The sequence below is a fragment of the Suncus etruscus genome, chromosome X (assembly GCF_024139225.1).
Source record: "Suncus etruscus isolate mSunEtr1 chromosome X, mSunEtr1.pri.cur, whole genome shotgun sequence".
Lineage (NCBI taxonomy): Eukaryota > Metazoa > Chordata > Mammalia > Eulipotyphla > Soricidae > Suncus > Suncus etruscus.
Window position 1 is genome coordinate 80,619,412 of NC_064868.1, and position 11,836 is coordinate 80,631,247.

Genomic DNA, 11,836 nt, shown 5'->3' on the forward strand with positions numbered 1-11,836 from the left:
ATCTTCAACAGTCAAACTCAAGGGAAAAGGTGAATAAGAAGGAAATAAAAAAAGAGAGCCTCCCAAACATACACAAGGGAGGATGGGTCACATTGTTCTCTAGAGGTACCTGAGAAGTCCGTGCTGTTTTAGGGGAGGTCCTCTGGTGTCCTCCTGATGTGCTGGAGTGGCCAAAGTCTTTTAAGCACTCTTTGAAGTCTCTTCTCTTTAACTTTTTTTGTTTTTCATTTTCAGCCTTCCAGGCACAATTAAGTTTCCATCTCAGGTCATCATTATACTTATTGTTCATATGTTACCAGTGTTCTACAGAAGCAGGGCATATTCATTCTAAATGTCAGATAATAGTATCCACCATTCTTCTCTGCAGTCTTCTTTTTAGACAGTAAAGAAAATAATCTATTAACAATGTGAGTCTGACTACAAAATATTCTTTTTCATTTTATTGTGACCAAAGTGAATTACAAATCTTTCACAGTAATATTTAAGGTACATAGTGACAATGAATGAGGGGCATTCCCACCACCAGTGTTGTCCTCTCTCCACCCCTGTTCCCAGCATGCATCCCATATCTCCCTCTTTTACCCCCCAGAATACTAGTGTAACTGGTTCCCACTTTACAGCTTGTTGTAGATTGGGTATCGATTCTGTTGTCATTGACTTTGGGTTTGGTGTTCAAATCTGGTCGTTTTTTATTTCCACTACATGTTCATATGACTGTCTGGTCCTGGTACCATCCTTTCCCCCTCAATTCATGAGGCTGAATGATTCAAGTTATGTGATTCTGTTGGAGATAAAAAGGAAAAGAAAAGAAAAACTTTGGTAGCAAGTACCAAAAAAAAAAAAAAAGGAAAAAAATGCACCCAGCAACAAAAAAAATCAACAAATAATAACCACAAGAGTGTAAAAGAAAGAAAAAAGTGGAAGAAAAAAAGAAGGAAAATAAAAATGAAAACAAACAAAACAAAACCAAAAAAAGGAGTGCTGGTGTGGCAAGTTTTGATGCTCACCCACCTTTTTTTTGCATAGGCACAGTAAGTATTAGGGAAGAAAGGGAATTCCCTTGGCCTAGAGATTCAGGTTTTCTCCACCCTTGAAGCATACCGTCATGGAACTGGCTCCATACATGCTCATTACTATATTCCAAGGGCTTTTTTGTGGTACCAGGAAATTTTCTCTCAATTGTGGATGAAAAAATCAGGCCACTGTAATTAGAAATCTTGGTATTTGTGTAGGCCATAGGACAAGGTCTAGGATAGAGTCTTTACAATTCTAGAAGTTCTGTTCCATCATTGTTGTTGTGCTCAGTCTTCTGTAATAAGTGTTCTTTGTTTTTGCTCAGTCCTAAGCTAAAGCCTAGGACATTATGGTTCCAAAAGTTTGGCTCAGTACATTTCATAATGTTGTAGGCAGAGAGGAATTTTGTTGTGATACTCTTTTTGTAAATTTTTTTAGTTTAGCATCCCTGAAGTCACCCAAAGGCATTAAGATCACATATGTTTGTAATGGGGACATTGAGGTCTTTGGAGATGGAGAAAATGAAAAGCCAGATGCAAAGTCTGAGTGGAGCTGCAAGAGAATTGAAATGTGCTGCTAAGAATGTGAAAAAACACTATAAAGAATCCAAGACTCTTCCCTTAGACAACATCCTTGCAAGAGACCTCTAATGAGGTGGGACCAATTTTAGAAAATCTTACCATAAGACCAAATTTGTAAAGATTATTTCCAAGGAAAGACAATAAATTCCTACACTGTGTCTAGCTGCCTGAATGTCTATGTTGAGGCTTGCTGGATCTATCTAGGTTTTGGTTAAAGGGACTGTGTTCCATGATGAGCATATTATGAAAAAAGAAAAATGGAGTAGTGTTTGTTTAGCTGCGCCTATGTTCCAGGGGTTCAAATAGACCTTAGATTCAAAATGCGGATGTAGTCAAATGGTGACATCATCACAGATCAAATCCAGGTTTCATCTTCTTAGTTAACAATGATATCTTGTTTTAACTATTTGACCTTTAGTAACTTTCCAACTCTGAATATGAATCCAAGGCAATTTGGCCATCTCTGATATTTTCAATGAGATTATTATTAGCACATTTTTTCAGTTTCGCGGGAGTGTGTGTGTGTCTGTGTGTGTGTGTGTGTGTCTTGGGTGGGGTGTCCATACCTGGTGGTGCTAGAAGATTAGTACTCCTGCCTTTGCATTCAGGAAATATTCCTGGCAGTGCTCCCGGGACCCTATGGAATACCAGAGAATGAACTTGAGTTAGCCGCTTGAAAGGAAAGAGCCCTCTCCACTGTCCTATCTCTGCAGCCTGTATTTCTTTGTTTGCAAAAGGGAGTCTTTTAGGAAATAGAATAGGCATGTTTCTGTAACTACTAAATTGCATTTTAGCTAAGACTATACATTATTCTAATTTGTTTGTTTATGGAGGCACACAAGATAGTGTTTAGGGTTTACTTGTGGCTCTGGGCATTGCTGGGAACAAATGCTGCCTCAAGGCGGGTAGGGGTGGAGAAGGTTTGCATGCAATTAGGGTTGATTGCATGCAAGAAAAACCACAAACACAGGGAAAAAACTATCTTCTGATGCATGAATGGTGAGTGTCCATCCTCAATTCCTGGGCACCTTTTATGATCTGGTAATATCAGACTCAGAAATCCAAGGCAGAAAAGTTTATTGGAAAGAGAAGAAGAAAGAAGAAAAAAATCTGATTGGGGAAAGAGTTTAGCACAGGACTAAGTTAAAGTAAGGAAGTTTGTGTAGGCTCCTTTAAAGGTGCTTTGCAGGGGCCAGAGAGATAGCATGGAGGTACGGTGTTTGCCTTCCATGCAGAAGGACGGTGGCTAGAATCCTGGCATTCCATATGGTTCCCGAAGCCTGCCAGGAGCGATTTCTGAGTGTAGAGCCAGGAGTAACCCCTGGAGTGTGACCCAAAAACCAAAAAATAAATGAAAATAAAGGTTCTTTGCAGTTCTTATATTTTGACAAAAATGTCACAAAGGATGCAAGTGAAGTTAGAGGCAAAGGATTTTCCTAGAGACCCTTTTAAAAGAAATTTGGCCTTTTTGCATAATGCTCATTTGACAAGAATATTACAGAGAATGCATGGATTCTACAGAGTGGCCTGAATATTTGCCTTAGGAAAATTCCCTTGTGCAAGAATTTGCAGCAATACTGAAAATGTAGGATAGGGGCAGGCAAATATAGGATTGTTTATAGCAGAGGGCAAGGGAAACTGATGCTTCCTGTTTTTCTTCTATAGTATCTCCTTAGCTCGCAATATAAAATTAGTGTAGAATAAATATACTATAGGGGTGGGTTTTTAAAATATTACATGTCATTAAAATTCATGAAGTCATCCATGCAGGCATTTCAACAATCTTTCCTAGAATTCTCTTATATCTATGTGAACTCACTGGTATCATAACCCAAAAGCATAATTACTTTTTGTTCTAGATCTAGAAAAATGAAATGAATTAATATCTCAAAACTGAATATCTTTTTGCCTTTTAAAAATTTAATCATTTCATTTCTGCATATGATGCTGCTAGGTTATGAAGATTATATGTGTCCTCTTTATAATCTACTGAATTTCCTACCTCCCTTTCTCCTTACTTGATATATATAGATATTAATTTTCTGATCATGTAAACCTTCATATTATACCACCAATTTTTACCATGAAAATAAATGTGTTAATTTAAAATTTTAGCAAGTTCCCTTTTCATGCAATTGCTTATGTTGCTTAAATGAAATCTAGCTTATGTGACCATTCATGCTCACAAAAATATACTATTACCTCTATAGAAGTTGTTTCCAAAGGATTTTATTTTTCTGACTTAAAAATTCCCATTAAATGTATTATTTTGGTGCAGCTGAATTAAAGTCTTATCCTACAGAACTCCAAACCAATTATTTACTCTCATCTAGACAGAAATAATTAGCTAGGTGAGGGGTGTGACTGATATGCAGATTTTACACCATCTAGAAGTTTTATTATCTCTAGATTTCTCAAAGTAGAACCTTGAATTGGTTGAGTCATTACAGAAACTCATGGTAGTATCTTCTTTTCTATATGCTCTCTTCCTGAGTCTAGGTGATCCATTGCATCATCTTCTTATTGTTGCTATCACAAATTTCCTCAAATGAGGTGACTTTCAACAACATAAATATATGACCTTACAGTTAGGGAAATGGGAGGTCCAAAGTAGGTCTCAATGGCATTAAAATTAGTGTTGGCTGGCCTATTTTGCTTTCTGAAAATTTCCTTTCTAAAGGTAGATCTATTGCTGTTCCAACGTTGTCTGAATCCTTTTATATTCCTTCATCCTGAATACATAAAAATAGAAATTAGTAGTCCCATAGACTCACATAATTAATTTTTAATAAATAATTTATTTAGTCACCTTTAGGCACACAGTTAAAATTTTTTTCATGATTGTGTCAGTCATACAATGGACAATACTCTTTATCCCCAATGTCCCCAATTCACTCCCACCACCTGCCTGCCTCTGGTGAAGATATTTTTCTTCTCTCTCTCTCTCTCTCTCTTTCTCTCTCTCTCCATCTCTTTCTATTCATTTTTCCTCTATATGCTTTGATTTAAGTATTGTTACTAAATGGGTATCATGCATACAAGTTTATCTTCTTTAAGTAGCCAGAGTGATATTTCCAACTCTCATTGTCATAGTGTTCTCTTCTCCACCCCAACTGCATTTCCTGTTCTTGGTGGCAAGCTTCTACCATGGACTGGTCCTCCTGGATTTATCTCTGTTGTCTCTGTATATTAATATCATACTCTCTATTTTAATACCAAAAATGGGTGTGATTATTCTATGTCTGTAAATGTCCCTCTAAGAGAATCTTTCTTCTTGGAATTTTTTATTTTTACCTTCCTGATTTTCTTGTCCTTATGTAAGGGCTCTTGCAAATGCATCAGTCCTACATGGGTAATCTGGGATAATCTTTCCATTTTAATATTCTTAACCTAATTAAGCCTCCAAAGTTTATTCTGTGATGTTAGTTATGGCATTAGAAATTTTTAATCATCTGGGGCAGGAGCCATTGCAAAATAGGTAGAGCATTTGTCTTGCATGTGGGTTCAATATTCAGTATACTATATGATTCACAAACGTGCCAAAATAATTGAGTACTTTCTTACTGCAGAGCCAGGTATAATCCCTGAGCATTTCCAGGTGTGCCCCCCAAATAAGAAATTATTTATGGGTTTCTTCTGTGTGACCTGAAACTTGGCAAACACCCTGGGCCTTCTCTCTGCTGTCCTGCTTCCTGGAATTTTGATCCTCTCTGCCATTGTTCCCTGAGGGCTCTTCTTTTTGAGGTGAGAATCCCTCGCACAAAGGGTGGATTCAGAGAAGTGGGGGCACTCCTTTTAGCTTTGGGGCTGTAAGCATCTTCTAGCCAATGAACAACACTACAACATGTAGAAAAATCCACAGTACAAGCTTGACAATGGGGAGACAATGCAGGCCAACACCAGGAATACAGAATAAAAATGTCAACTCAAATGATCTGAAAATTGCCAACCACCTACTTTGTTTCTCGGATATGGAGTTTAGAGAAGAAATTTGGAGGATGTTCATAGAACTTAAAAATAAACATAATCAAGTTGAAAGGAACACAAACAATAATCAAGAGGTTATGAAGATAAAAATCATAAAACTCCAAACTTAAATAACAGGTCTGAAAAGCTCAATGGAAAGCTGCTCTAACAGGATAACAGCAGATGAGGATAGAATCAATGAGCAGGACGATGAGATGCATAACAACTCCATGCAGCAGAAGAAATTGGAAAAACCCTTACATGAAGTGATCAGACAACAGAAAAATTACTCAAAGAATGTGAACATACGAAAATAGAAGTCTTTGCTAAGATCAACAGAAACAACGTAAGAATCATAGGAGTCACAGAGACCACGGAAGAAAATCACCAAGAAAAATCAGTAGTAAAGGATATCATTGCAGAGAAACTCCCAGAAATAAAGACTGCATGCCCGAAGAGTACCAACTAAAAGAGACCCAAAGAAAATCAATCCAAGATACATCCTAATCACAATGCAGAATCCCATAAATATGGATAGAATACTGAAAGCAGCAAGATCAAAAAGGGAAATTACATTCAAAGGAGCATCCTTAAGATTTACAGCAAACCCATCACAAGAAACCCTCAAGGAGAGAAGGCAGTAGTAGGACATAGTGACAAAACTCAATGAAATGAATGCTTCACCTAGAATACTGCACCCAGCCAGACTTTCAGATTTGAAAGTATACATAGTATACATAGCTTCACTGAGAAACAACAGCACAGAAACTTTGAAGACTCAAAACTAGCCTTAAAATAGAAACTGAAAGGTCTACATTAAGATAAGACCAACCAACAGACACACCAAACTTCTACACAAAGATGGCACTAAATCTTATGACAATTATCTCTCTCAAGGTCAATGGACTAAATGCACCAGTTAAGAGACACAGAGTGTCTAAATGGATCAAAAAAGCTGAATCCAATCTTCTGCTGCCTACAAGAAACACACCTGAATAATCAGAACAAGCATAGACTCAAAATCAAAGGCTGGAGGAAAATCATCCAAACAAACAACAATTTTAAAAAAGCTGAGTGAGGATTGGAGCAGTGGCATAAGCAGTAGGGCATTTACGTTGCAAGCGATAACCTAGGATAGATTACTGTTCAACCCCTCTACGTTCCAAATGGCCCCCTAAGCCAGGAGCGATTTCTGAGCGCATAGCCAGGAGTAACCCCTGAGCATCACAGATTGTAGCTCAAAAAGCAAAAGAAAAAAAAGCTGGAGTGGCCATATTAATATCAGAAGATACACACTTTAGACTCAGAAAAGTTGTAAGGGACAAAGGTGGATATGTCATACTGATCAAGGGATATGTACAACAGGAAGAAATAACACTCCTAAACATGTACCCATCCAATGAGGGACCAACAAATATTTAATGTGATTTTTAATAAATCTCAAATATGATATAAATAGCAACACAATAATTGTGGAAGACCTGAACACTGCCCTGTCCCCACTTTATAGGTCAACTAGACTGAAACCCAACAAAAATATGCTAGCTCTGAAAAGAGAAATGGAAGAAAGTGGATTAGTATATTTATATAGAGCACACCATCCACAGAAACTGGATACACATTCTATTCCAATGCACACAGGTCATTCTCCAGGATAAATCACATGCTGTCCCATAAATAATACCTCCATAAAATAAAGAGGATAGAAATCATGCAAAATACCTTCACTAATCACAAGTGGTGTTGGCACAACTGGTTATACACTTACAAAAAAGCAAAGTCAGAATCCAATCTAAAACCATGCACAAAGGTCAAATCTAATGGATTAAAGACCTTGATATCAGGCCTGAAACCATAAGGTATATAGAACAACACGTAGTAAAATGTTCCATGACATTGAGACTAAAGGCATCTTCAAGGAGAAAAATACACTCTCCAAACAAGTGGAAGCAGAGATAAACAGATGGGAATATATTAAACGGAGATGCTTCTGCATCTCAAAGGAAATAGTGCCTAGGATACAAAAGCCACCCACAGAATGATAAAAACTATTCACTCAATACCCACCAGATAAGGGGCTAATATTGGAAATATACAAGGTACTTGCAGAACTTAACAAGGAAAATACATCTAACCCCATCAAAAATGGGGAGAAGAAATGAACAGACACATTCTCAAAGAAGAAATACAAACACATGAAAAAACGCTCCACATCACAACTCATCAAAACAACTATGAGGTACTATCTCATGCCATAGAGACTGGCACAAATCACAAAGAACATGAACAATCAGTGCTGGTGGGGATGTGGAGAGAAAGGAACTCTTATTCACCGCTGGTGAGAATGCCATCTAGACCAGCTTTTATGGAAAACGATATGGAGATTCTTCAAATAACTGGAAATTGAGCTCTCAAATGCTCCAGATATACCACTCCTAGGGATATACCCTAGGAACACAAAAATACAATTCAAAAATTCCTTCCTCACACCTCTATTCATTGCAGCACTATTTATAATAGTCAGAGCATGGAAACAACTAAGATGTCCTTCAACAGAGGAATGGTTAAAGAATCTCTGGTACATATACACAATACTATGAAATATTATGCAGCCATCAGGAGAGATGAAGTCATGAAATTTTCCTATACATGGGTGCATATGGAATCTATTATGCAGAGTGAAATAAGTCAGAGGGAGAGAGATAAACACAGAATAGTCTCTCTCATCTATGTATTTTAAGAAAACTTAAGGACATTATTGTAATAAAGCCCAGAGACAATAAATATGAGGGTCGAAAGGACAGGTTCACAATATGAAGCTCGCCACAAAGAGTAGTGAGTGCAGTTAGAGAAATAACTACACTAACAACTAAGTTGACTATCTTATTGAGAGAAGTAAAATGTCTCTCTTGAATACAGGCAGGGGTTGGGAATGGGGAGCACTGGTGAACAGGGGTGTTGTGTTTTGAATGAAACCCAACTACAGCATGCTTGTAATAGTGTGCTTAAATAAATATTTTATATAAAAAAGAAATTATTTAAGCATCTATTAATCTATGCATCATCACTTAGATTGGATTAATTCACTTATAAAAACCTACCTATTTGGAAAACATTCATAATAAATATGTTGTCCAGATTATCTGAGTTCAGAATAATTGTAGGTTTTCAAGGGATCTACTTGCATAGAAATAGAAAAAAATCATCACACATTTTATTACTTTGAGTGTTAAAAAATTCTTAAGCAAAAACAATTGTATCATCAGCTTTAACACTGCCATCAAATAATTTAAGTAGAGCTTGGCATAGCACATACAAATGACATTGGCAAAATCACTCTCTACCTACTTGCATTAGCCACATCACTGTGCCAATGACCACATTAGATGTGATTAAAATCTTTGGAGATGGCAGTTCCAATTTCTTATCAGCAAGGCCTGAATGAACAAAAAATGGTTTTTGAACAAAACATGACTCATTAAATTTATCCTATGAAAAATAAAAATTTGTTTAACTTTATCTGTACATTTTTTTGCAATTTAATTTTTAAGGGCTAATAATTCCTCTAATATTTTGGTTGCTAAAATACATCATATTGGAGACGATTTCTGAGTGTACATTGTAATACATTTTATTCGACTCAATGATTCCATAAGGAGTTAAAATATTTACCTCTTGTCTAGTGTTATTTATATCTTCTACATCACCAGTAAAACCTTACTTATAAGTAGTGGCTTGTATTGCTCAAAGTTATCAGATTGCATATATTAAATACATTGCATACATTAAATAGTTCCATCATTTTGATATCCCAATTGTACCTCAATAAAGCAACTATTTTTTTCATATGACACCAGCAATTACAATAAACTTCCACAATGGCAGAACAAACAACAATCATTGAATCAGCAATTCTTGCTGCTTACTAAATTGATTTCTTTAAGTACAAACTTGTGCAATTTATCATTTTATTTACAGGCACAATGTATAAGAAGAAAACATTAGAAAACAGACACAATTCTTTTTTTTTTTTTTGGTTTTTCGGGCCACACCCGTTTGGTGCTCAGGGGTTACTCTTGGCTAAGCACTTAGAAATTGCCCCTGGCTTGGTGGGACCATATGGGATGCTGGGGGATTGAACCACGGTCCTTCCTTGGCTAGCGCTTGCAAGGCAGACACCTTACCTCTAGCGCCACCTCGCCGGCCCCAACAGACACAATTCTGTTTGTTCTTCTTGAAGTAAAACATCTAGGAACGTTTATAGATGCTTATTCTAAATAATGTAAATGACAAGCATGTTGAGCAATTTATTAAATGTCAATTCCAAGAAATATCAAGAAAACCCCAATTTGGAATTTTTGTTGTTATGAGCGTATCATCTAACCATCATTAGCCAGTTAGATTTTTATGACAAAGCACTTTGATCTATTTGAATACGGGATTTGTTGCATTAGCTGTTCAGAGAAAAAATGGCACATACTAAAATATGCTAATAGATGTATGCATCAAACAATTAAATTGCAGAAGAATTTTGAGTCACCTATTATATCCAAGCAACACAAGGAGAAGTGTTCTGAATATGATTTCAGAACTTTCCATGTCTCCCTTATGCCTTAGAAACAGCTTTCAGAAATGAAGTAGTTCATTGCTCTGGAGGTACAACAAAAGCCTTTCTTTGAGTAAGGTATGTTTATTTTGGGCTCCCTGTTTCTATTGCAAGCTTCTATGACTCTGTTCACCCCATTTCTGAATCAATCAACATAGCTGTGAATGACTTCTGCCCAAGAATTTCCCATCCAATTAATCCTATTTAAGTCTATCCAGCTGGCATCCATATACTTCATCTTGTGACCCATGTGATATCAATATAATTAGTGTAAAAGTAGAAAATTCATTAACAGGCACCATTTACCAATTTAATTTATTTTTCAATTAATTCATAATTTATAAATATATGCATTAGAATTGGTGGATATACTTCTGTCATTGATTATTATAACTCATATTTGATTAAATAATATTGATGCTAACTGAATGATATTATTTTATTTCTAAACTAAAATCAATTATTAGTTAGGGTTATAAACTAATTTACTTACAATGTAGTCATCCTTGCTGCTTTTGATGAAATGTATAAAACATAAATTCCTTTATTAATTTGTTCTAAGCTTTGATGGAAATCTTATCCATTTGCTTAGTTTTCTTTTTTCTTCGGGCATATTATTTATATTGTAAAATATGTATGTTTTAGTGTTACTAAGGCAAAATTGAAATTTTGCTTATTTCTGACAAACAACATCATGCTGTGATATGCACACACATTGTTAAATGATTACTATAAACAAGTTTACCAACACATAGATCACAGCAATAGTTTGGTTTTTTATTTGGTGAAAATACTTGAGACCTAGATTTTGCGAATTTAAGTATATCATTAATATATATTCATTGCCTGTTTTTGCTGTGTCTCTAAATCCTTTCATCCTGCAGGTAACATTTGACAGTCTTTGAAAGTCTTCCTATATCCCTGACTAAGATATTATCTTTTTAATCTCTACGACTATGAATTCAATATTTTTACACTCTACATGAAATTGAGATCACTGAGTGAGTATTAACCTTTGACTGGCTTATTTCACTTAATAGAGAGTCTTTGAAGTTGATCCATTTTGTTTCAAAATATGGAATTTTCTTCTTTTAATCTAAAAATTAATATTAAATTTTATGCAAACTTATTACTCATTTGTTGAAAAACACCAGGTCATTTTCATATTTTGACTATTAAGAAAAATAATTCTGCAATGTATATGAAAGTACAGATAATGCTATATGCTACTGATTTTATTTTCTTTAAAATTATACCTATATTTGGTATTACAGGATCATAACAATTCTATTTTGGAGGATAGGGACCACATTCAGCTGTGATCAGGTGTTATTCTTGGCTCTGCACTCAGAAATCACTCTTGGTGGGCTTGAGGGACCATATGGGATGCCAGGGATCTAACTAAACTTGGTTGGCCGTGTGCAAGACAACTGCCCTATTCATTGTACTATAGGTTTGGCCTCCCATAATTCTAGTTTTAATTTTCTCAATGCTATAACAATAGCATGGTAACTATTCAAATTTGTATTTCTACCTACCCCTTGATTTCACACTAATTACTTCAATAATTGTGGGATGTCACATTTTTATTGTTTGATGAAAAAAAACAGAAGCAAAAACACAAAAATAGACACTATCCAGCTCCATTTTGTACAAGACCTTTTTGCTA